The 25,552-nt window shown below is 38.5% G+C and overlaps 1 protein-coding gene across 2 annotated transcripts in view; it reads left to right on the forward strand.

Moving 5' to 3' along the window:
* LOC105493573 (putative uncharacterized protein encoded by LINC00467 homolog) overlaps nt 1-24,673 on the forward strand; it is a 62,102-nt gene extending 37,429 nt beyond the window's left edge. For both annotated transcript variants that reach the window (XR_011613889.1, XR_011613888.1), the window contains 2 exons: nt 17,809-17,879; nt 24,457-24,673. The gene's annotated coding sequence lies outside the window, so the exon portion shown is untranslated. The remainder of the gene's footprint in view (nt 1-17,808; nt 17,880-24,456) is intronic.
* Nucleotides 24,674-25,552: the final 879 nt, after the last annotated feature.

Below are 25,552 nucleotides of genomic sequence, written 5' to 3' on the forward strand. Positions count from 1 at the left end.
TTATATATTGTTATAGGTAGCATGGGTGAGTCTCATACCATATATAATAATCTCTCCCAGAACATGAAAGGATATTTAATGCTTTTTTTGTTGGTTTTATAAAGCTAATAAAACACAGATAAATAGATTTCAAGATATATTACTAGTGACAAAGAGGAACATTTCATGTGATAAGAGGGTCAATCTGTCAGAAAGATATAAATGTCAGTATAAATGTATTCACACTGCAGTGGATTGAACAATATCTTTCCTGAAATTCATGTTCACCCAGAACCTCAGAATGTAACCTTATTTGGAAATAGGATCTTTGCAGATGTTATTAGTTAAGATAAGATCATACTTGAGTGGGGTGAGGGACCTAAATGCAATGACTGGTGACCTTATAAGAGGAGGAGAGGACATGCAGAAAGTCACAGGGAAGGCAGTGATCTGACTATGGAGGCAGAGATTGGAGTTGTGCTGCCACAACTAAGTACTGCTGGGGCCATGAGAAGAGGCAAGGAAGAATTCTTCCTTAGAACCTTCAAAGGGAGCATGACCCTAGAGACACCCTGATTTTGGACTTACAGTTTCCAGAAACATAAGACAATAAACTTCTATTGTTTTAAGCTACCTAGTGTTGGTAATTTGTTAGGACAATTCTAGGAAACTAATGTTGCTGATAACAGAGCCTCAAAACACATAAGTAAAGACTTACAAAATTGAAAGGAGAAATAGGCAATTCAACAACTGTTGGAGAGTTCAATACCCTACTTTCAATAATTGATAGAAAATGTAGAAAGATGATCAGTAAGGATACAAACTTGAACAACACTGTCAACTAACTTGACATAAAAAGTACCTATAAAACACTTTACCCACAGTAGCAGAATATATATTCTTTGCAAATGCGTGTAAAACATTCTCCATAAATGTAAAAGGATTGAAATCATTAAAAGTATGTTCTCTGATCACAGTAGAATTAGAAGTCAACAATAGAAATAAAGGTAGTCGATATAAAAATATTTGGAAATTTTAAAACACACTACTAAATGACCCATGGGTTAAAGATGAAATCACAAGGGAAAATAGAAAATATTTTGAAATGTGTACAATATAGTTAAAGCAGTGCTGAAAGGGAAACTTACAGTTTTAAATGCCTATAGAAAAGAAAAACAACCTAAGTTTTTACCTAAAGAAACAAACAAAAAAAAGCAAATAATCCAAATCAAGCAGATAGAAAGAAATGATGACCAGGCTTGGTAGCTCAAACCTGTAATCCCCAGCACTTTGATAAGCTAAGACAGGAGGATCACTTGAGGCCAGGAGTTCAAGACCAGCCTGGGCAACATAGTGAGACCCTGTCTCTACAAAAAAAAAAATTTTTTTTGAATGGCCAAGTGCAGTGGCTCATGCCTATAATCCTAGCACTTTGGGAGGCCGAGGTAGGTGGATGGCTTGAGCCCGAGAGTTCAAGATCAGCCTAGGCAACATGGTGAAACCATATTTCTACAAAAAAATACAAAAAAATTAGCCGGGCGTGGTGGTATGTACCTGTAGTCCCAGCTACTAGGGTGGCTGAGGTGGGAGAATCACCTGAGCCCAGGAAGTCAAGGCTGCAGTGAGCCTTGATCGTGCTATTGCACTCCAGCCTGGATGACAGAGTGAGATCTCATCTCACAAAAAGAAAAAAACAATTAGCCAGGTGTTGTGGTATGTGCCTATAGTCTTAACTACTTGAGAGGCTGGGGCAGAAAGATCACTTGAGCCTAGGTGTTTGAGCCTGCAGTGAGTCAGGATTGCACCACTGTACTCCACTTAGGTGGCAGAGCAAGACCCCCATTTTTTTTATGATTAATTTCTTGCTTTTATTTAAGATAGATCCCCCCCACCATGTTTGTATTTGGATTTTGAGGGAAAAAAAGTTACATTTAAAAAATCCATTTGACAAACATTTATTAAGCATCTGCCAAGTAACAGGCAGTAATCTAGATACTGTAAATAACAGTGAGCTAAAGAGACAAATTTCCTCACGAGTACATAATATAGTCAAACTTTTAAACTGAATTTTGTATTATACATAAGCATTTTTTCTTCTTTATCTTTTTTTAAAATTTATTTTTATTTTAAGTTCCAGGATACATGTGCAGTACATGCAGGTTTGTTACATAAGTAAACATGTGCCATGGTGGTTTGCTGCACCTATCAGGCCATCACCTAGGTATTAAGCCCCACATGCATTAGCTATTTATCCTGATGCTCTCTCTCCCCCACTCCCACAACAGGCCCCAATGTGTGTTGTTCCCTTCCCTGTGTCCATGTGTTCTCATTGTTCAGCTCCCACTTATAAGTGAGAAGGTGTGGTGTTTGGTTTTCTGTTCCTGTGTTAGTTTGCTGAGGATAATGGCTTCCAGCTCCCATCAGTGTCCCTACAAAGGACATGATTTCGTACCTAGTTATGGCTGCATACTGTTCCATGGTGTAAATGTACCACGTTTTCTTTATCCAGTCTATCGTTAATGGGAATTTGAAGACTTCCGTTTCTTAAAAAAAAAAGAAAAAAGAAGGAAATGATAAAGATCAGAGCCAAACATCAGTGAAATAGAAAACAGAAAAACAATAGAGAAAATCAGTAAAACTAAAGTTGGTTCTTTGAAACAATAAAATTGTTCTTTAATCAATGCAATTGATAAACTGTTAGCTATTCTGATCAAGGAAAAAATATAGAGAAAAGACACAGATACCAAAATTAGGAATAAAAGATAGGATATCATTACCAACTCTACAGAAGTTAAAAGTATTATAAGGAATTACTATGAATGACTTTATGCCAACAAATTAGACAACTTAAATGGCCAAATTACTAGAAAGATGCAAATTAACAAAACTGACTCAAGAAGAAAGAGAAAATATCAATAGAACAATAATAAATGAAGAAAAATAATGTGACTAAAATGAATTGGTAATTAGAAATCTTTTCAAAAGGGAAAACCCAGGCCTGGATGGCTTCATTTAAGGAAGAGGGATTACCAATCCTACAGTTTGTTTTTTGGGAAATAAAAAGGAAACAATTTGTAACACATTTTATGAGACCAATATTACTCAGATATCAAAACCAGGTGAACATGTCACAAGGAAAGAAAATTGCAGACAAGTATTCTTCATGAACATGTATACAAAATTCCCTAATGAAGTACTAGGTAACAGAATCCAGCAACATTTGAGAAGGATTAGGCAACAGAATGAGACAATGTCTCTAAAAAAATAAAGAGAAGATGGCTGGGCATGGTAGCTCACTCCTGTAATCGCAACACTTTGGGAGGCCAAAGCAGGTGGATTGCTTAAGGCCAGGAGTTCGAGACCAGCCTGACCAACATGGTAAAACCCCATCTCTACTAAAAACACAAAAATTAGCTGGGTGTGGTGGCACATGCCTGTAATCCCCACTTTTGACAAAAGTGTTAAGGTAATTCAATGGGGGAAATGATAATTTTTTCAACAGATGGTGCTGGGACAATTATACATCCATATGCAAAAAAATATATATCCTTATCTCATGCCATGTGCAAAATTTAACTCTAAATGGATCATAGACTTACATATAAGAACTAAAGTTTCTAGAAAATGGCAAGGAGAAAATGTTTGTGATTTTGGGTTAGACAGGTATTTCTCACATATGACAACAAAAACATGATCCATAAGAGAACAAAATTAATAAATTGAACTTCATCAAAACAGAAAAAATTCTGCTCTTTAAAAGGCACCATTAGTGGAATTAAAAGACAAGTCATAGACTGGGAAAAATATTTGCAAATCATGTATGTAATAGAGGACTTTTATCTGAGTATATAAAGAACTCTTATAATTTGATAGTACAATAATCCAGTTTTTTAAATGGGATAAAAAAATTTTAAATGAGTATTTATTATATTTTAACTAAAGAACAGTTTTCTTTATACAATGGCTTATGTATACATGAAAAGATGCTTCATAGCATTAACCTTTAGGGAAATGCAAATTAAAACCACAATGAGATGTCACTACACACCCACTACAATAATAAAAAAGATTGCCAATACCAAGTGTTGGTGAGGGTGAGGAAGAATCAGAACCCTCATACATTGCTCGTGAGAATATGAAATGATACAGTCACTTTGAAAAACAGTTTGGCCATTTCTTAAAAAGTTAAAAATATACCTGCTGTTGGACCCAGCAGTTTTATTTCTACATATCCACCCCTATACCTCCAAAACATATGTCTACACAAAGGCTTATTGTGAGTGTTCATAGCAGCATTATATGCAATAGGCAAAAACTGGAAACAGTTCAGATGTCTATCAGCTGGTGAGTAGATAACCACAATATGGTATGTACATGTAATGGAATATTATTCAGCAATAAAAAATAGGCTACTGATACATGCTACAGATGGATTAATCTTAAAAACATCATATGAAGTGAAAGAAGTCAGACCACAAAAGGCTACTATTGTTTGATTCCATTTGTATGAAACTTTTAGGATGGACAAATCTGTGGAGTCCAGTGATGACCTGGGCTTGAGTCTGTGGGGTGTCAAAGTGGGGACTGGTTGCATATAGGCAGAGGGAACTTTTCTTCTTTTATTATTCTTTTTTGAGATGGTCTCACTCTGTCGCCCAGGCTGGAGTGCAGTGGCACAATCACAGCACACTGCAATCTCAACATCCTGGGTTTAAGCTGTCATCCCACCTCAGCCTCTTGTAGCTTGTACCGTAACAGGCATTTGCCACCACACCCAGCTAATTTTTGTATTTTTTTGTAGAGACAAGGTCTCACCATGTTGCCTAGGCTGGTCTCAAACTCCTGGGCTCAAGCGATCTGTCTGCCTCAGTCCTCCACATTGCTGGGATTAATGATGTGAGCCACTGCACCCGGCCTAGAAGGGAAGTTTTATGCTGATGGAAATGTTCTGAAACTGGATTGCAGCAATGGTTGCACAACTCTGAATTTTACTAAAAATCATTGAACACTTAGGGCAAGTTTTATGATATACATATTATGCCTCCACAAAAGTGTAAAAAAGAAAACATATCAAATACTAATAAAATAAATATAACAAAATATACACAGTAATTAAAACGTAAAATAACAAAAATTTTCTTACTAGTATGAGTATAGTAATATTCATTTTATTGTAAGATTGAGCAAATGAATAAACATGGAGTGGTTGAAAAAAACCAGGGTTTTCACTGTGGAAGAAGGAAGACACAAATATGGAATGGAGGAAGACAAAGAAGAACCTGTGGGACTTGATCGAGATTTGAAATTAATCAGTTTAAACTTATGATTTCTAGAATATATCCTACCTCTGTAGCTGGTCTAGAAATAGTGTTACCCTAATAGCAATGAGCACACCTAGTGTTCAGTTCATGGTTTCTAAATACCATTCTCTACTAAAAGGTGCTAGTACTCCTTGGTTACTCCTTGGTAAAATGGCTGGCTGTAAGGCTAAGTCAAGAAAGTGAACACAGAGAAAAAGAATAATTTTATGGTGATGGAGAAGCCTTGTAGACATTACTGAATCAAGTGATCAAAATTAGCGTCATCAATAATGAGACAAATCAGAATTGTGTGACTCCTGTTAGGATGCATTGAGAAGAACACAGCATCACTGATGTGATTTCCTGCCAAAGATGTTGTCCTAGTTCAGAGTGCTATAACAAATTACCATGGGCTGGGTGGCTTAAACAACAGGCTTTTATTTTTCACACTTCTGGAGGCTTGGAGGCTGAAAGTGCAAGATCAGGGTGCCAGTGTGGTTGTATTCTTTGTGAATGCCCTTTTCCTGGTTTATAGAAGGTGGTTCCCTTACTGTCTCAAATGACAGAAAGAGAGCTAGCTATTCTTTTTATAAGGACACTAACCTTATTCATGAGGGCTCCACCCTCATGACCTCATTACCTTCCAAAGATGCCACCTCCAGGCTGGGCACCATAGCTCACACCTGTAATCCCAGCACTTTGGGAGGCCGAGGCAGGCAGATCACTTGAGGTCAGGAGTTCAAGACCAGCCTGGCCAACATGGTGAAACCCCCGTCTCTAATAAAAATACAAAAATTAGCCAGGTGTAATCCCAGCTACTCAGGAGGCTGAGGCCGGAGAATAGCTTGAAGGCGGAGCTGGGAGGCGGAGGTTGCGGTGAGCTGAGATTGCGCCACTGCACTCCAGCCTGGGCGACAGAGCGAGATTCTGTGTAAAAAAAAAAAGCCATCTCCAAATAGCATCATATTGGGATGAGAGTTTCAGTGTGTGAATTTTGGGGGGTGACACAGAAAATTCACTCTATTGCAGATCCATAACCTAAATCTAATAATGAGAAATGATTATACATGCCTAAATTGAGAGACATTCTACGAAACAACTGCTGTGTAATCTTCAAAATTGTCATCTTGAAAGTCAAGGTAAAACTGAAGAACTGTTCCAGATTGAAGGAGATTAAAGAGACATGTCATTTAAATGCAGTGCCTGATTCTGACCTGAATCCTTTAACTATAAAGGACATCAGTCTTTTATCTATAAAGGAGTTGGAAAAACTTGGATGCTGTTTGAAAATTAGACAATAGTAATGTATTAGTGTGAATTTCCTGATATTGACCTCAAATTGTGGTTACATAGAAGAATGTCCTTGTTTTTTGGATGACAACTTACTGGAAGTACTGTATTTGCAACTTTTCTGTAAGTTTTAGATTGGGGAAATACTAAAAGCATTCCTGTTACAGTCAAAAACAAGAAAAAGACATCTGCTATCTCTTGTTTTGAAGATACGAGCAAATTCAGTTAAACAAAAATACCCAGCCAGATCAATTAAGCAAGAGAAAGAAATAAAGGACATCCATATTGGAAAGGAAGAAGTCAAGTTATCCTTGTTTGCAGACAACATGATCTTAAATTGAGAAAAGCCCAAAGACTCCACCAGAAAACTCTTAGAACCGACAAATTAATTTAGTAAAATCATAGGAAACAAAATCAGCATACAAAAATCAGGAGTGTTTCTATATGCTAACAGCATTCAGCCTGAAAAAGAAATCAAGAAATCAATCTCATTTACAATAGCTACAAAAAATTAAAATACCTAGGAATAAATGTAACTAAAGAACAAAGAAGTAAAATATCTCTACAAAGAAAACTATAAAACACCAATAAAAGAAAGGTGACAAAAAAATGGAAAACTATCCCATGCTTTGGAATGGAAGAATTACTATTGTTTAAATGTCTATACTACCCAGAGTGAGTTATAGATTCAATGTAATCTCTATCAGAGTACCAATGACATTTTTCACAGAAATAGAAAAAAAAATTCTGAAACTCGTATGAATAGCTAAATAATCCTGAGCAAAAAGAAAAAAGATGGAGGCATCACACTACCTGATTTCAAATTATACTATAAAGCTATAGTAACCAAAACAGTATGGTACTGTAAAAACACACACACAGACCAATGGAACAGAATAGAGAACCCAGAAATAAATCCATGTACTTCTAGCCAACTCATTTTCAACAATGGTAACAAGAACATACAATGGGAAAAAGAGTCTCTTTAATAAATGGTACTGTGACAGGCTGGGCATAGTGGCTCATACCTGTAATTTCAGCACTTTGGGAATCCAAGGCAAGAGGATTGTTCGAGGCCTGGAGTTCAAGACCAGCCTGGGAAACATAGTGAGACCTCCATCTCTACAAAAAATTAAATATTAGCTGGGCATGGTGGTTTGTGCTTGTGGTCCCAGATACTTGGGAGGCTGAAGTGGAAGGATCACTTGGGCTCAGGAGTTTGAGGCTTCAGTGAGCTGTGTGTGTGCCTCTGTATTTCAGTCTGGGCGACAGAGTGGGACCGTTCTTAAAAAATAAAAATAAGTAAATAAATGGTGCTGGGGAAACTGAATATCCATGTGCAGAAGACTGAAGCTAGATCCCCATCTTTTACCATATAAAAAATCACCTTGGCCGGGCGTGGTGGCTCACACCTGTAATCCCAGCACTTTGGGAGGCTGAGGTGGGCAGATCACAAGGTCAGGAGTTTGAGAACAGCCTGGCCAACATGGCAGAAACCCTGTCTCTACTAAAAATACAAAAATCAGCCTGATGTGGTGGCGGATGCCTGTAATCCCAGCTATACAGGAGGCTGAGGCAGGAGAATCACTTGAACCCGGGAGGTGGAGGTTGCAGTGAGCCAAGATCGTGCCATTGCACTCCAGCCTGGGTGACAAGAGCAAGACTCCATCTCAAAACAAACAAACAAACAAAAATAGCCAGAATATATAAGGAACTCAATAGCAAAAACCAAATAATCCAATTTTTAAAATGAGTAAAAGACCTGAATAAATATTTCTCAAAAGAAGGTACACAGATGGTCAACAGATATTTGAAAAAAAAATATCCAACATCACTAATCATCAAGGAAATGCAAATCAAAACCATGATGAAATACTGTCTCACCCAAGTTAGGATGGCTATTGCCAAAAGACAAAAAATAGCAAATGCTGGTAGAATGCAGAGAAAGGGGAACTCACCTATTCTGTGGGAATGTAAAGTAGTACCTCCATTATGAAAAACAGTATGGAGTTCCTCGAGAAATTAAAAATAAAACTACCATATGATCCAGCAATTCCACTGCTGGGTATATATTTAAAAGAAAGGAAATCGTAACATCAGAGAGATATCTGCAATCGGTGTTCCTATGTTTATTGCCTCACTGTTCACAAATAGCCAAGGTATGGCATCATCTTAAGTGTCCATCAACAGATGAATGGATAAAGAAAATGTGGTTATGTACATAGTAGAATATTATTTAGCTATAAAAAAGAATAGAATCATGTTATATGCAGCAATGTGGTTTGGAACTGGAGGTCATTATATTAAGTGAAATAAGCCAGGCACAGAAAAACTAATATCACATTATTTGCTCACATGTGGGAGCTAATAAATTGGATCTCATGGAGGTAGAGAGGAGAATCGTGGCTGTGAGAGGCTGGGAGGGGAAGAGTAGAGGGCAGGATGAAGAAAAGTTGGTTAAGGAGAACAAAAATACAGTTAGATAGAAGGAATAAGTTCTGGTATTAGTAGTACAGTAGAGAAATTACAGTTAACAGTAATTTAGTTCATATTTGGAAACAGTTAGAAGAAAAGAATTGTAGTATTCCCAACACAAAGAAAAGATAAATTTTTGAGGTGATGGATATCCAAGTTACCCTGACTTGATAATTATAGATTGTACACACGTATCAAAATATCACATTATGCATCTATTGATTTGGCAGATAAGCTAATAAAGAAATTAAAAAGGAAACAAAATATCACATATAGTCCCAAAATATGTACAGCTATGAAATATCAATTAAAAATATAAAAAATAAAAAACAAAATTGAGATATACATTGGAAAGGAGGAATGAAGTTACTATAATTATTAGGATGTATGTTCTTATACCTAGACAACTCAAGAGAATCAATTGAAAGTTTATTTCTTTAAAAATTATGGGGGGAGGGTGGAACAAAAAGGCAGAACATAGAGGAATTTGAGGACAGTAAAACTATTTTATATGATAATTGTGATGGTTAATACTCAGTGTCAACTTGACTGGATTAAAGGATGCAAAGTATTGATCCTGGCTGTGTCTGTGAGGGTGTTGCCAAAGGAGATTAACATTTGAGTCAGTGGGCTGTGAAAGATAGACCCACTCTTAATCTGGGTGGGCACAATCTAATCAGCTGCCAGCAAGGCCAGAATAAAAAGCAGGCAGCAGAATGTGAAAAGACTAGACTGACTTAGCCTCCCAGCCTACATCTTTCTCCCTTGCTGAATGCTTCCTGCCCTCGAACATTGGACACTAACTTCTTCGGTTTTGGGACTCAGACTGGTTTCCTTGCTCCTCAGCTTGCAGATGGCCTATTGTGGGACCTTGTGATCATGTGAGTTAATACTCCTTAGCAATACAACACATATATATGATAATATATATTATATAATATATAATATATACATACAATATATACATTATATATCATATATACATATAATATATAACAAACACATTATATATAATATATAATAGTATATCCCATTAGTTCTGTCCCTCTAGAGAACCCTAATACAATAATATAATGGTAGATGTATGTCATTCATTATATACTTGTCAAAACCCATAAAATTTACCACTCCAAGAATGAACCCTAATGTAAATTATGGACTTTGGGTGATGATCATCTGTTAATGCAGGGTCATCGATTATAACATACTCCATTCTAATGCTGGATGTTGATAGTGAGGGAGGCTGTGCATGTATGTGGGCAGGGAGTATATAGGAGCTCTCTGTACTTTCTGCTGTGTGTATTTTGCTGTGAACATAAAACTTCTCTAAAAAATAAAGTTTATTTAAAACCTAATAATTGGCCGGGCGCGGTGGCTCAAGCCTGTAATCCCAGCACTTTGGGAGGCCGAGACGGGTGGATCACGAGGTCAGGAGATCGAGACCATCCTGGTAAACACAGTGAAACCCCGTCTCTACTAAAACTACAAAAATCTAGCCGGGCGAGGTGGCGGGCGCCTGTAGTCCCAGCTACTCGGGAGGCTGAGGCAGGAGAATGGCGTGAACCTGGGAGGCGGAGCTTGCAGTGAGCTGAGATCAGGCCACTGCACTCCAGCCTGGGCGACAGGGCGAGACTCCGTCTCAAAAAAAAAAAATAAATAAAACCTAATAGAATTCAGTTAGATTTCTGTGTAAAATTCTGAATTTGAAAATCAATAATCTTTAAATATATTGATATCAGAAGATTTTATGGAAAAATCCTATTTACAGTGGAAATTTTAAAAAGATACATAGGAATAAATTTGAGAAATATGCAAGGTATTATGAATAAAATATTTAAATACTATAATGATTTGTGAAATAAATGAAAAGACATACTATGTTCTTGGACAGGAATATTTGAAGATACCAACTACTTTTAGATTAAATTTTAATGACATTTAAATCCACCTTAAAATAAACCACAACATTTTTAGAGTAGAACTAGACAGGATTATTCTAAAGTTCTAGTAGAAAAAAAAAAAAGCGAGAATAGATTATTCTAATAAGGAGGAGAACTAGCCATACCAGATATTGAAAAATATGAAAAATATAAAGTTAAAATATTGAGGTATTGACACATAGCTAGATGGACAGATCAGTGAAATAGCTTAGGGGAAAAAAGCAATACACACAAAATTTGGCATATAACAGTCACCTCAAATCAGTATGGAAAAGTTGACTTATTTAAAAAGTAATGTTGAGACAACTAGCTATCTGCAGAAAAATTAAAGCTGAATTCATGCCTCAGCTTTATATTAGGATAGATTCCAGATGAATCAGAGATTTACATGCAAAGAAATAAATTGAAGAAATCATTGGAAAGTTTTTGAAATCTTAATCAGAGATGATTAAGAAATATATATAGAAAGCCTTTCTATATATATCACAAAGTCCCCAAACCTTGAGATAAACATTGATAGATTGAAGCCCAAGCCCAAAGACTCAGCAGTCATACTCCTAGGTATATTCTCCAGAGAAACTCATGCATTTTTATATCAGTGTATCTGGACAAGAATGTTCATGGCAATGTTGTTCATAATTGTCAAAAAATAGAATAAACCCAAATATCTATTAACAATAGAAAAGACAGATAAATTATAGTGTAGGTGTGTAGTAAAGAATTTAATCTTGCCCTAAGAGACGTCTAGCCCTTGCCCTTGACTTCTGAGAATTAATCTGTAAGCCCGATGGTCTGTAACCCCAATGTCATGCTTGATAGGAGTACACTTTGAGCACTCTTTAATTTGAAAATCTGAAATTCTCCAAAATCCAAAACTTTTGGACATCAATATGACACCACAAGTGGAATATTTCACACCTGAGATGTACGTGATGGGTCGCAGTCAAAAAACAGGTATATAACACAGTTTATTCAGCAAACCCAAGGAAATAAAGACTCCCCCTCCAGCCCACTTTAGTTGCAGTGTATCTTTTTTTTCCAGATTCCCCCATGGAAGCATATCTACAAAAGACAATAAATGACATGTGTGCAGGCCACACCAAATGGCACGTTCCCCACAGTGCCCCACATGGGGCCAAGACCTACATGCATGACTCACTGTGGTTTTGTTTTGTTTTGCTTATTATTTGGGTATAAAGATATTGTTACAAATGCCAAAAAGGCCTGCAGATACCCTTATGAGTAATAGTAATAAGAAAAATGAAGCATTTGTGTTTATATATAACAGAGGAAGTCAAGTGGCTGGAGAAACTGGACAGTGGTGTAAGTGTCAAATGTCTTACAAAAGAGCAGGGTGTTGGAATCATTATGTATATGACCTGAAGAAACAGAAATATGAACTATTGAAGTTCTACGTTGAAAGGACAAAGAGAAGTCAGTGAGAGAAAAAAACAAAAAACAAAAAACAAAAACAGCGCTGCATAAAGCTGAAAATGAAAGTCTCAATTGTGTATTGAAAGAGTAGATCTGCCAGCATTGCAGTGAACATTATGCCACTTAATGGTTTGCTGATCATGAAACAAAGACGTGTAATAATGAACTGAAAATTGAAAGGAACTGTGAATATTCAACAGGTGATTGCAGAAATGTTTAAGAAGACATGGCATTAAACTTTTAAAGATTTGTGGTGATAAAACTTCTGCTGATCATGAAGCAGTGGAGAAATTTATTGGTGAGTTTGCCAAAACTATTGGTGTTGAAATCTGATGCCACAACAAGTATGTAATGTGGATGAAATATCACTGTTTTGGCATTATTGCCCTGGAAGGACACTGACTACAGCTGATGACACAGCCCCTATAGAATTAAGGATGTCAGGGACAGGATAACTGCTGATATGGGCTAATGCATAAAGCACACATTAAGTGTAAACTTGCTGTGATAGGCAAAAGCTGTGTCCTTGCTGTTTTCAGTAGGTGAATTTCTTATGTGTCCATCATCATGCTAGCAAAATAGCTTGAATAACCAGGAATATCTTTTCTGATTGGTTTCACAAAAATTGTATACTAGTGGCTCAGGCTCACAGCACAGAAGGCTGCACTGGGTGATGACTACAAAATTTTTAAAAATTCCTTGACAAATGTTCTGCTCATACTCCAGCTGAAATTCTCATAAAAAATAATGTTTATGTCATGTACTTTCCCCAAAATGTGACTATTAATTCAGCCATGTGACAGAGTATCCTTAGATCAATGAAGAGTAAATATAAAAACGTTTTCTTGAATAGCATGCAACAGCAGTGGACAGGGGCATGGCTGTGGAAGGTTTTCAGGAGTTTAGCACGAAGTTTACCATCTATGCTGTTGCCAGCACTTGGAGCACAGTGATTAAAGACAAATTTATGCATGCCTGGCACAACCTCTGGCCTGCAACTGTGTTCAGTGAGATGAACAAGATGGTAACTTTGAAGAATTCCATATGTCAAATGAGAAAAAATGATAAGCAATCTGGCCTACTTACATATGCAAGAAAATACTCCTTCAGAGTCCTGAAAGCTGGAAAAATGGGTATTGAAGTTTTTAACATCGATAATGAGACTCCAGTTGTTCATTCATTGACCAGTGATGAAATAGCTGAAATGGTTCTGAGTCAAGGTGGTCATGAAAATGGTGACAACGAAGATGAATATTGTTAACACTGTAGAAAAATACCTACAGACAACATGATTTTCTAAGCCTGTTTGTGTTGCTGTAAAGGAATGCCTGAGGCTGGTTAATTTATAAAGAAAAGAAGTTTACTTAGGCCTGGCGCAGTGGCTCACACCTGTAATCCCAGTACTTCAGGAAGCTGAGGCAGAAGGATTGCTTGAGCCCAGGAGTTTGAGAACGGCTTGAGCAACATAGCAAGAACCCCATCTCTACAAAAAGTTTTAATAATTAGCCAGACGTGGTGGCACATACCTATAGTCTCAGCTACTCAGGAGGCTGAAGCAGGAGGATCTCTTGAGCCCAGGAGTTCAAGGCTGTAGTGAGCTATGATTGTGCCACTGCACTCAGCCTGGGCAACCGAGTGAGACCCTGTCTCTAAAAAAAGGAGGAAAAGAGGTTTACTTGGTTTATGGTTCTGCAGGCTGTACAAGAATGGCTCCAGCATCTGCTTCTGGCAAGAGACTGAGGCTGCTTCCACTCATGGCAGAAGGTGAAGGGGAGCCTGCACCTGCAGATCTCACGGTGAGAGAGAAGGCAAGAGAGAGAGAGGATGAGGTACCAGCCTCTTTCAACAACCAGTTCTAGGTGAACTGTTGTGGGAACTAATAGAGTTAGAACTCACTCATTACTGAGAGAATGGCACCAAGACATTCATGAAGGATCTTCCCTCATGATCCAAACACCCCATTAGGCCCCACTTCCAACACTGGGGATCAGATTTCAACATGAGGTTTGGAGAGTCAAATATCCAAACGATAGCAATGGTGAAAATGTGTGATGGGCTTATTGAAGGACTGAAACAGTGTACGTTTACAAAAGAACAAGAAATCATAGTTTATAATGTCAGAGAGAGACTTCTAAATCAAAAGCATTGTTAATAAGGCAGATGACTCTGGAGAAAACATTTTAAAAAGCCATCCAGCAGAAAGCCTTCTTATCCTTAGAAGACCCACTTCTTGGTCTCTCACCTGCTTCTGATAACTTAAAAAAATGGTGTATAGTAACCTTTTAATCAAAACACAGCATGATAGGTGGGGACTGAAAGCCTACCATTGTTTGTTGTTGCTGTTGTTTAACAGCTGATAACAGGTATTCTGGTGGTGCTACTGTGCTGCTTGGTTACCCTGAATGTATTATTTTTTCATTCGATTACTGGTGTATCATATTTTTTGCTGTTATGTACTTATGTGGGAATAAGTATAGGAAAATGATTCCTTATCAGTAGCAAATAAATTTCAGAGTCAGGAATGATGGTGATGCCAAACAACCACAGATTACCCACATGGGTAGTGGTTGAGGTAGTGACACCTTTGCTTCCTGATGTTACGATGCACGCAAATTTTATTTTATGCACAAAATTATTAAAAATTATTGCATAGGTCAGGCATGATGGCTTATGCCTGTAATCCCAGTACTTTGGGAAGCCGAGACAGGCGGACCACTTGAGGTCAGGAGTTCTAGACCAGCCTGGCCAACATGGTGAAACCTCGTCTCTACCAAAAATACAAAAATTAGCCGGGCTTGGTGGTGTGCACCTGTAATCCCAGCTACTCCGGAGGCTGAGGCACAAGAATCTCTTGAATCGGGGAGGCAGAGGTTGCAGTGAGCCAAGGTTATGCCACTGCACTCCAGCCTGGGTGACAGAGCAAGACTCTGTGTCAAAAAAAAAAAAAAAATTATTGGCCGAGTGTGGTGGCTCACATCTGTAATCTCAGCACTTTGGGAGGCCGAGATGGGTGGATCACAGGCGTTTGAGACCAGCATGGCCAACATGGTGAAATCTTGTCTCTGCTAAAAATACAAAAATTAGCTGGGTGTGGTGGCGTGTGCCTATAATCCCAGCTACTCGGGAGGCTAAGGCCATAAGAATCGCTTCAATCTGGGTGGTGGAAATTGCAGTGAGTTGAGATCCCGCCACTGCACTCCAGCCTGGGTGGCAGAGCGAGACTCTGTCTCAAAAAAAAAAAAAATTATTGTATAAAATTACCCTCTGGCTATGTGTTTAAGGTATATATGAAATATAAACTAACTTCATTAATTAATTTGTTTGTATTGAGGCAGGGTCTGTCTCTGTCACCCAGGCTGGAGTGTAGTGATACAATCCTAATTCACTGCAGCCTTGAACTGCTGGGCACAAGTGATCTTCCCACCTCAGCCTCCTGAGTAGCTGGAACCACAGGTGCATGCCACTGCACCCGGCTAATTTTTAAATTTTTTTCTAGAGACATGGTCTCTCTATGTTGCACAGGCTGGTCTCAAACTCCTGGCCTCAAGGGACCCTCCTGCCTCAGCATCCTGAATAGCTGGGATTACAGGCATGAGCCACTGCATCCAGCCTTGAATTTTGTTTTTAGAATTTGGGTCCTATCCTTAAGGTGTCTCATTCTGTATATATGAATATTCCAAAATAAAAAAAATATTTAAGATTAGAAATACTTCTGGTCCCAGGCATTTGGATAAAGAATACTCAACTTTTATCTTTGTTTGCCTGGAGGCCTTGGGTCACGTGGTTTACGATAGGGCTGGCCACACCAGGTAGTCTAAAAATGTGATTTAGGATGGGGAAAAAATCAATTTTAGAAGGCCTTACAACCCAGTAGACAAATGTGCAGAAGATACGACCAGACAGCTCACAAAAGGAAGATATAAATGCCTTTTAAATTTATTTAAAGGTACTCAAACTTACTCATGGTAACAAAAATGAAGATTTTAATTAAAAATGTCATTTTTCACCTATCTAATTAGTTAAAAGATTCAAAAGTTTGTTATCACATCATGTAATAACATGGGGAACAAGGTTCAGGGAAGTTTAGGTACTTTCTGCTGATGGGGAAGAACGTTGATTCAGCGTCAGTGGAGGGCAATATGACAATATCTATTAAAATTAGAAATACATATAATCCAGAGTCCTCAATTACACTTCTAGTAATTTATTCACACACCTTTAAAACCACATGTTTACACGTTATTTGTAGCAATATTGTATGTAAAAGATTGGAAACAACATAATTGTCCATCTGTAGTAGGCTGATTAAATTCTGGAATCTCTATACAATGGAATATATTGCAATCATAAAAAAATACTAAGTAAGCCTTTGCTTAGTGATTAGGAATGGCCTTCAAGTTATAGCCACACAGGATGGTGTGTAAAATGTGTTGCCATTTATGGAAGTAGTGGTGTTGAAGGGAAGAACATATATACTTAGTAACCTATAAATGCGTACAAGTATTTTGGAAAGATATGCAAAAAAAAAAAAAAAAAACTGTAAGATTTGTTGTTATATTTGGGAAATATTATGGACTAAATGTGTTCCTCCAAAATTCATATGCTAAAATCCTAATCCCCCAACAGTGTATTAGATGGTGGGGCCTTTGGGAGGTAATTAGGTCTAGATGAGATCATGAGAGTAGATATCCCATGATGGGATTAGTGCTCTTATAACAAGAGGAAGAGGCCAGGTGCGGTGACTCACCCTTATAATTCCAGCACTTTGGCAGGCTGAGGCAGGCAGACCACTTGAGGTCAGGAGTTCGAGACCAGCCTGGCCAACATGGTAAAACCCTGTCTCTACTGAAAATACAAAAATTAACAGGGTGTGGTAGTGCATGCCTGTAACCCCAGCTACTTGGGAGGCTGAGGCAGGAAAATTGATTGAACCCAGGAGATGGAAGTTGCAGTGAGCCGAGAGTGCACCACTGCCCTCCAGCTTGGGTGACAGAGTGAGACTCCATTTCAAGAAAAAAAAAAAAAGAGGAAGAAGAAGAGATACTAGAGCTTCCTCTCTCAACTCTGTGGGGATACCATGATAAGAGGTAGTCTGGAGACCAGGAAGTGGGCCCTAACCAGACATTGAATCTGATGACAACTTGATCTTGGGGTTCCAAATCTCTAGAACTGTGAGAAATGTCTGTTGTTTAAGTCACCCACCTGTGGCATTTTGTTATAACAACCATAAGTGACCAAGGGAAAATTTAGATGGCTGGTTGACAGGTAGAAGGGAGATGTTTTGCTTTTTAAATTTTGGGCCGTGAATGTAATCACTACTAAAAAATAAATAAGGTCTGTGTGTCTTTTTTTATGGAAGCAATCATTAATATGTTTCCTTTTGTTTTAAGGACAAAATATGAAACACCAAGAAAGAGAAGGAAAAAAAGGAGGAAACAGCCACATATGTCACCTTTCCAAGGTATCATGTGTTTCATGTTTAAGAAATTTATTTTGCAGTACTTTGGTAGTTGGTTTACTTTTTTTTTTTTCTTTTTTTGAGATAGAGTCTCACTCTGTCGCCCAGGCTAAAGTGCGGTAACACGATCACAGCTCACTGCAGCCTCAACCTCCCTGGGCTCAGGCAGTTCTCCCACCTCTGCCTCCCGAGTATCTGGGACTACAGGCATGCACCATCACATCTGGCTATTTTTTGTAGACGTGGGGGTTTGCCATGTTGCTCAGGCTTGTCTCAAACTGGGCTCAAGAAATCCTCCTGCCTCAGCCTCCCAAAGTGCTGGGATTAGAGGCATGAGCCATCACACCCAGCCTGGTTTACTACAAATCACAGTGTACGACATGTTAAGGAAAAAATTATGTGTGTAATTTTTCTTGTTGGCTATATAAACTGCATTCATCTCTTAAATTTATCAAGAATAGTAGCAATCCCACATACTTCAAAGCATCAAAAATTGCCAATTGGATTTTATCTCTGTACTCTGAGATGACATTCAGTGAACAGGTATCTCCTTCAAAGTTTTTTTTTTAAAATATGTATTGGCCGGGCGCGGTGGCTCAAGCCTGTAATCCCAGCACTTTGGGAGGCCGAGGCGGGCGGATCACGAGGTCAGGAGATCGAGACCATCCTGGCTAACACAATGAAACCCCGTCTCCACTAAAAATACAAAAAAATTAGCCGGGCGTGGTGGCGGCGCCTGTAGTCCCAGCTACTCGGGAGGCTGAGGCAGGAGAATGGCGGGAACCCGGGAGGCGGAGCTTGCAGTGAGCCGAGATCGCGCCACTGCACTCCAGCCTGGGTGACAGAGCGAGACTCCGCCTCAAAAAAAAAAAAAAAAAGAAAAGAAAATATGTATTAACGTAGCATAGTTTCATATAATGTTCTTGGACTCACATGATATAATTAAAATACAGAATTACAATGTCATTAGAAAAAAAATTTTTTTGCAAATTAAAAATGGGCCAGGCATGGTGGCCTATAATCCCACCACTTTGAGAGGCCAAGCCAGGAGCATTGCTTGAGGCAAGGAGTTCAGATCAGCCTGGACAGTATAGTGAGACCCTGTCTCTATAAAAAAAATTTTAATTAGCCAGTTGTGATGGTATGCATCTGTGGTTCTAGCTGCTCAGGAGACTGGAGTGAGAGGATAGTTTGGGCCCAGGAGTTCGAAGTTACAGTGAACTGTGATCACATCGCTGCATTTGGAGTGAGACCCTGTCTCAACAACAACAAAAAAATTTTTTTGAGATGGAGTCTTGCTCTGTTGTGTAGGTTGGAGTGCAGTGGCATGATCTCTGCTCACTGCAACCTCTGCATCCCAGGTTCAAGTGGTTCTCCTGTCTCAGGCTCCCGAGTACCTGGGACTACAGGTGCATGCCACCACGCCTGGCTAATTTTTGCATTTTTAGTAGAGATGGGGTCTCAAACTGCTGACCTCAGGTGATCCACCTGCCTTGGCCTCCCAAAATGTTGGGGTTACAGGCGTGAGCCACTGCAACCTGCGGGGGAAAAAAAATTTTTTTTTTAAGTAAAAATGTCCTGTGACTCTCAAATATAATAAAAATGACAAAGTTGGTTTTCATCTTGTACGGAATAGTTAGGATACTATCTGCTCTAACACATCAGGTGCTTTACAAATACATTTAGAAATTGCTTTAACTTGACCGAGTGCGCTGGCTCACACCTGTAATCCCAGCGTGGTGGCAGACACCTGTAATCCCAGCTACTCGGGAGGCTGAGGCAGGAGAATGGCTTGAACCCAGAGGTGGAAGTTGCAGTGAGCCAAGATTGCGCCATTGCATTCCAGCCTGGGCACCAACAGCGAAACTCTGTCTCAAAAAAAAAAAAAAATTACTTTAACTTGCTTAATATGGTATCTGAACTTGAACACTTTATGCCTATATTTGTGACTATGTTTCTTATTTTATATTTATTCACTCTTTTTTTTTCTATGGGCTCCAAGAAGGCAGAAACTAATGGAAAATAAATGCTTCTGTAAAGGTACAATTCCATGGGTGCCCAGAGCAATTATTAATCTGTTTCAGATTGGTAGACATGTAGTCCTCCCCAAAGGAGATGACGGTATTTGAATCAAATCTTAAAGGATGAGTATCTTTTACTAGGCGGAAAAAAGGATAAAGAGCATTCCAGGCTGAGGGAAAAGCATTAGCAAAGGCAAATAGGAACAAAAGTTCATTTTGGATTAGGATATTTGCAGTTGAAACTGGAGCATAAAGTGAGAAGTGGCATGTAGTAAGAAATGAAACCAAAGAAGTAGTTTGGGACTAGTTTGGATTTTACTCTGTAGGCATTGGGAACATTTGAACATCTTAAAACAGAAATGACATTTTCTAACCTTTGTTCTAGGAGTTCAATATCAGAATGATTTAGAAGGAAAAAACCTACAGGAAGCTATTGTAGCCTAGTGAGGAAAATAAATATTAATACAGCCAATTTATAGATCAGACTAAAGACAGTGATTAGGGGGTTGAAAAAAATAGATAGAAGAGATATTGCAAAAGTAAAATCTGTATGACCTAATAACTGGATATAGAGTCTGGAAGGCATAGTTTTATAGAAATTCATTGTTTTAATGGGATAAATCTTATTAAGGGATCATCCTACATGGTTTTTTTAATACTGTGCACAGAGTTCCCAAATTTAAAGCAGTACACATTTTGGAAATTAAAAGTTTTACAAAATGGATGATTCCTTTAAAATAAGTATAATAAAGATTGGTGGACTTCAGGACGACTTGGCAGGCTACAAGTTTTCATACTCAGTAGAGGACTTGGTCATAGGTACCCAATAGTGTTATAGTATCATCCCACCTTGGTGTGATTGGTGTCCTTATTTGCCACATAATCAACTAGTCAAATTGTAGAAGAGGAATAATCTGGTTAATAATTAAACCTTATCGAATTCTAAAATTAATGTTTGACAGATAAAGGGTTTAAATATACTGAACTTTGTAAATACCATCAGATATTTTTCCTAGGAAAAAGGTAATATTGTTGTTGCTGATGGTATTTATAAAGTTAAGTATAGTTAACCCATCAACAACACGGTTTGAACTTCAAGAGTCCACTTACATGTAAATTTATTTCAACCAAACGTGGATTGACAATACAGTATTTGTGGGATGCGAAACCTGTGTATACTGAGGGCGAACTTTTTGTTGGCTGGTTCCACAAGGCTAACTGTGAGACTTGAGTATGCATGAATTTTGGTATATGCAGAGGTCCTAGAACCAAACTTCCATGTAGACTGAGGGACAACCGTATCTGAAAATAAACATTGCATTGTGTTTTTACAGTTCTTCTATACTCTATAAAAACGTTTCATTTGTGTTTAGTACACACTTGAACTAAAATTTCTAAGTAATTCCTATATTTCAGGTGTTTGTTTTGTAGTAAATTGGAGGTAAATAGAGTCATTTGCTTGGAAAATTTTCTTGGAGGCCACAAATCCAGTGTCTAATACAAGCAATGTCTAATGCAAGCGTTCTGTCATAAACTGTTTCATTGGATGGGGCACTCTACTATGTAATTGATAGGCTGGGATTTGCCACCCAACTGACCAACTATTACAAGGATTTGGATAATTATAAATTACTTTTCTTCCTTTAAAATCTGCAGCACAGGCTGGGCACAGTGGCACATGCCTGTAATCCCAGCACTTTGGGAGGCCAAGGCAGGTGGATCACTTGAGGTCAGGAGTTCAAGACCAGCCTGGCCAACACAGTGAAACCCTGTCTCTACTAAAAATACAAAAATTATCAAGTATGGTGGTGCATGCTTGTAATCCCAGCTACTTGGGAGGCTGAGGCACAAGAATCGCTTTAACCTGGGAGGTGGAGGTTGCAGTGAGTCTAGATGGTGCCACTGCACTCCAGCCTGGGCAACAGAGTGACTCCATCTCAGAAAAAAAAAAAAAAAATCCAGCACATAACAATTGTACATAATGTCAGGGCTGAATCAGTGGATGTCATCTCAAAATAATAATAATAATAAAGCTTTTAATTTCTCAGTGCTTAGTATTGACCTGTTTCTTCTCCGGAGTTCTTCATGTTAGTAGATTTACAACCTAAGCCTGATCTGGGGATCATTCTTGATTATTCTCTCTCACCATTACTACCACACATGCATTTTTAGTGACAGTTATTATAGGTTTGGTCTCTTGAAAGCTCTTTTTTCCTTCTTAGCTTACAAAGACTAAAAAGTGAATCTTCAAATTCCCAGCCTCCCTTACAGCTAGTAATAGCCATTTAGCACAATTTCTGGCCCCAGTGATATAAGATAAAATTCTTGTAATCTTAGAAATATGATTCTTTTTTTTGAGATGGAGTCTTGTTCTATCACCCAGTCTGGAATGCAGTGGCACAATCTCGGCTCACTGCGACCTCTGTCACCCGAGTTCAAGCGATTCTCCTGCCTCAGCCTCCTGAGTAGCTGGGATTACAGGCGCCTGCCACCATGCCCAGCTAGTTTTTGTATTTTTAGTAGAGATAGGATTTCACCATCTTGGCCAGGCTGGTCTTGAACTCCTGACCTCCTGATCTACCTGCCTCTGCCTCCCAGAGTGCAGGGATTACAGGCTTGAGCCACTGCATAGAAACATAATTCTAGGATGAGAGTTAAATAGGTTCAAATTAGAATAAACTAGATTGGGGGCATGTGCCCAAGTTTCATTTAACTCAGTGAGAGAACCAGTAGGGTGAAAAAGTTAGTTGAAATGGTAATATTAAAAACTTGGTTATTGTTTTTTATAATGAATGGGGGGAAAAGGAATGCTGAGATAAGATTGCTAAATTAGATACAAAACTGGTTAGGTTCTATAGGGCAACGAAAGTATAATCTTTAAAGTTGCTCTTTCTACTGGTCAGAAAAGAGAATTGTCACACTTCATCCATTTTATTCAAGTTAGCCTCTAGCTATAAAATTGTTTGTTTATGTAGATATGTTAGCTCCAAGCCATAGTGAATACAGTGTCCAACAAAATTACTTTCCCTGGAGAATTAGATGACTGTTAGGCAGCCTTTTTAAACAGTGTTCTAGCATGACATTAAAAGGTCATGCAGCCATCGCTTAACCTTATTTCCAAGTTTTGAATATTCTCCTTAATAGTTGCAATAATTAATACTCTGAATTTTACTCAGAGTTAAAGCTTTTTCCCTTCCTAACATCAGTCTGGGTACCTGCAATGGCAGAAAGCTCTTCCTTCCTGTTGCACTAGACCAGAATAAAGTGGTACAAAAACAAAACCTCCCTTCACTCTCTGCCAGGCTGTGGTTGGGGTCTAGCAATCTAGGCAGCAGAGTTAACAGAATTAACAGTAGCATGGCATCAGATGCTAGTGGAAAATGTTAACTATGCTGAAGAACAAATATGCTTATATACTAAATACCAGACTGTAATGTTGTGGTGATTTCTGGGAAAAAGGAAAACTATAATAAAGTAAGAATAAATAAAATGAAAAATATTTTAAGGGAAAAAAGGATAAAGATACAATAGGAATTAACTTTTAATATGTGCAAAGTATTGTGTCCCGTTATAAACTGTTGTACCTCCCTAAAACATGTGGCCAGCTGTATAATCTTTAAGATAACTCTAAATATTACTTGGTAATTGGAATTGGATTTTATTTTTGTGGATTAAAAACTCACTAATGAGCCTCATCCTCACAAAAATTCCTCAAAACTAAGTACTTGGTTGATTTGAAATAATTTAAGGTTAAAAGTTGCTAAACATTCCAGCCTTCAAAATAAGTATTCAAAATTTGAAAATCCAAGAAATTTACTGTCAGTTATTTTCATTTCCATTCATTTCTATTCAGTCTTTATAAATGCTTGTTTGTGTTTTTTCCACATAGAATAACCTCTTATTTGAAATTTAGATTTTTATAGTTGAAGTTTATTTTTCTCCCATTTTTTAGGCCACAGGAAATGGAGTCTGAAATAAAGCCACTGTATCTAAAACATTTATTTAATGGTAAAACTTGATGACTAATAGTATTATTAGCATTTTAAAGACTATATGTTAGGCCGGGCGCGGTGGCTCAAGCCTGTAATCCCAGCACTTTGGGAGGCCAAGACGGGCGGATCACGAGGTCAGGAGATCGAGACCATCCTGGCTAACACGGTGAAACCCCGTCTCTACTAAAAAAAATACAAAAAACTAGCCGGGCGAGGTGGCGGGCGCCTGTAGTCCCAGCTACTCGGGAGGCTGAGGCAGGAGAATGGCGTAAACCCCGGAGGCAGAGCTTGCAGTGAGCTGAGATCCGGCCACTGCACTCCAGCCTGGGCGACAGAGCGAGACTCCGTCTCAAAAAAAAAAAAAAAAAAGACTATATGTTTAGAGTTTGAAGTAAAGCTCCAGTGTCAATTTAACTTACTTTTCAAGGCTTAACATGTTCTTATCTAAATAAACAATGATGTGCAAAATTTCTTTTTTCTACTGTAAGTATTGGGAAAAGTAAAAGTATTATGTATAATAAAATAAGTAGTGAATCTATTCTAATCTGTTCTACTTATTGTCTGCAGAGGGGCTGAAACCGGGCTGACCCTTTTGATTTCCAAACTCAGCCTTTTGGTGTAAGGCGGCCAAAGAAGGATGCAGAGCCCAGCACTGTGAAGCCTACAAAAACATTGACGTGCTGGCTTGGGGATTTGAATTTGAACGTCTTTCATACCAAGTTCAGACTCATGAAACCAATCTTCAGATGCTCTGTAAACCACATAATAAAGAGTTTGGAAATTATATTTTGTCTTTGAAGGCCCACATGCAAAACTTGAGATCCTTAAGTCTAAGCCAGTTGTGGCAATTCTAGGGTACTTATTTTATATTTAGATATGTTATAGGGGAGGAGAATAAGTCTGCTTTCTTGAATATTATGCCTAATTATTACGTATAAAATTCTTTTACCAAAGTTATATGCAAGGCAGAAAACTTACAGATGCCATGAAAAAGGTAAAGTCTTTTCCATGTACTTTTTTTTTGTTTGTTTGTTTGTTTTTTTTTTTGAGACAGTTTCGCTCCTTGTTGCCCAGGCTGGAGTGCAAAGGGGCAATGTCGCCTCACTGCAACCTCCACCTCCCAGGTTCAAGCACTTCTCCTGTCTCAGCCTCCTGAGTATCTGGGACTACAGGCCCACGCCAGCATGCCCAGCTAATTTTGTATTTTTAGTAGAGACAGGGTTTCACTATTTTGACCAGGCTGGTCTCGAACTCCTGACCTCAGGTTATCTGCTCCCTGCAGCCTCCCAAAGTGCTGGAAGTGCAGGCGTGAACTACCTTGCTTGGCCTCTATGTACTTCTTTTTTGTTGTTGTTGTTTTTGAGACGGAGTTTTGCTCTTGTCACCCAGGCTGGAGTGCAGTGGTGCCATCTCGGCTCACTGCAACCTCTACCTCCTGGGTTCAAGCAATTCTCATGCCTCAGCCTCCCAAGTAGCTGGGATTACAGGCGTGCACCACCACACCCAGCTAATTTTTGTATTTTTAGTAAAGACAGGGTTTCACCATATTGGCCAGGCTGGTCTCAAACTCCTAACTTCAGGTGATCCACCTGCCTCAGCCTCCCAAAGTGCTGGGATTACAGGTGTGAGCCACCACACCCAGCCCATGTACTTCTTACTTAGT

Source organism: Macaca nemestrina, chromosome 1 (genome assembly GCF_043159975.1).
Source record: "Macaca nemestrina isolate mMacNem1 chromosome 1, mMacNem.hap1, whole genome shotgun sequence".
Lineage (NCBI taxonomy): Eukaryota > Metazoa > Chordata > Mammalia > Primates > Cercopithecidae > Macaca > Macaca nemestrina.